Raw genomic sequence first — 2,095 nt, 5'->3', positions numbered from 1 at the left:
CCAAAGAATGCTGTGCTTTCCAAGGGGAGATGCCAAGGCAAAGGGGCTTTCGCTGTATGCGGGTTTCTCCCACCGCGAGACTGGGCTCAGGCACGCAGCAGCAGCCCACAAAACATTTCTCGGGGAATGCTGTCCTTTCGCAGAGGCTTTGGTTTGGAGCAAACAGCCCTTCGCCACTGCTTCCTCAGCAAGGCTTCTGTCGCGTCTGGGAAGAAGAGCTGCGGGAGAGCTGGTGCCTCTTGGGCCTTGCTTTCCCTGGCTCCATGTTCGCGTCCTGGGTTCACCCTGCCAGGCCGAACTACGCAGACACAGTCGCAACCGTGCAGTAGCGCGCTTAGCCTAGGATGGCACTCCATGCACACTACCATCTCCCGGTGTAGGCATCGCTTGGCCTTTTACTCTGGCGCTCAGGCCGACTCGCGGACTAGGCCTGTGCTTTCCCCACAGGAAAGGAGAGGTGACAGGATCCCTGCACACCGCCCGTGCACTGAATAGGGAGCTTTGGGGGACTGTCACCACTCCTTCCCCTTAAAACCCGGGCCTCCTCCAAGCTTCTACATCCCGGAGGAAGACGGCATCTGATGGCCAGGTCTTTCTGGGAGTTGTTTCTCGAGTTTAGGGTAGGCGCCTGGTGGCAAGCCCATGGCTCCACCACGGTCAGGTGGCCAAGGAGCTGCTGTCTCCTTGGGCCCAAAGGCTCAGGACAGGCAAGCTTTCTGCCCAGACTCCTTCCTCAGAGTGGAGCCCTTTCCCCTGCCCTAATCTTCCCCTCGTGTCTCCTTAGCAGCCCGGCTTCCTTCGCTCTGCAGGGACAGATGTGTCCCTTTCCTTAAGGCTCTTTCCACAGGCACCACCGCGCTTCTCTCTCAGGCAGAGCGGAAGCCCAGGCAAAGAGAATTTCGCCCCATGCGGGTTTATTCCACCGTGCAGGGGAGACTAGCTCCGGCAAGCAGCAGGCAGCATCCCACAGACCCGACTCTGATTTCCCAGAGAATGCTGTGCTTTCCCAGAGGGGATGCCCCGGCCAAGAAGCTTTCGCTCTATGCGGGTTTTTCCCATTGTGCTGCGAATACTAGGCTAAGGCAAGCAACAAAAGCAGCCCACAGAACCGACTCTGATTTCCCAGCGACTGCTATGCTTTCGCAGAGGTTTTCAGCTTGGCGCAAACCGCACTTCGCTTCTGCTTCCTCAGCAAGGCTTTGGTCGTTCGCTCTGTCGCGGCTGGAAAGAAGAGCCGCGGGAGAGCTGGTGCCTCTTGGGCCTTGTTTTCCCGGGCTCCAAGTTCGCGCCCGGGGTTCACCTTGCTAAGCCGATCTAAGCAGACACAGTCACAACCCTGCAGCAGCGTGCGTGGCCTAGCATGACACTCTATGGCTATTACCATCTCCTGGCGTAGGTAAGGCTTTGCCTTTTGCTCCGGCGCTCGGGCAGACTCGGGGTCAAGGCCAGTGCCTTCACCACAGGAGAGAGGAGGCAACAGGATCCCTGCACAAGGCCCGAGCACTGGGATGGGGAACAGTGGGGACTGTCTCCACTCTTTCCCCGGCACACCCCGGCCACCCACAATGCTGCCACCTCTTGGTGGAAGACGGCATCTGACTGCACGTTTCTCCATGGGGTTGTTTCTGCGAGTTCCGGGTATGGCACCTGGTGGCAAGCCCAAGTCTGCCCTTGGGACAGGTGGCCAAGGAGATGGTGTCCCCTTGGTAACAGAGGCACAGGACAGGCCTGCCTTCTGCCCAGACTCCTTAGAGTGGAGCACGCGCCCCTGCCCTAGTCGTCCCCTCATGTCTCCTTAGCAGCCAGGCTTCCATCTCTCCGCACAGGGAGCGGGTGACACATGTCTGGCCACCGGCCTGCATTTCGTGCCGCGGCAGGCTATCCTGTTCCCGAGCGTTTCCCGACCCCAAGGCCAAGGGATCCTTCTCTTCCCCGGGGGCGGCGTGCTGTGCCTTCCCCACACTTGCTCCTGGGGAGCGTGGTGACAGACGTGAGCAACCATGCTTCTCTCTCAGGCAGAAAGGATGCTAGGGCAAAGAGGATTTCGCTCCATGCGGGTGTCTTCCAACATGCTGCGGAGACTCGCTTAGGCAAG

This window comes from Mustela nivalis, assembly GCF_964662115.1.
Source record: "Mustela nivalis genome assembly, contig: HAP1_SCAFFOLD_503, whole genome shotgun sequence".
NCBI lineage: Eukaryota > Metazoa > Chordata > Mammalia > Carnivora > Mustelidae > Mustela > Mustela nivalis.
Note: the sequence above shows the minus strand (reverse complement) of the source record.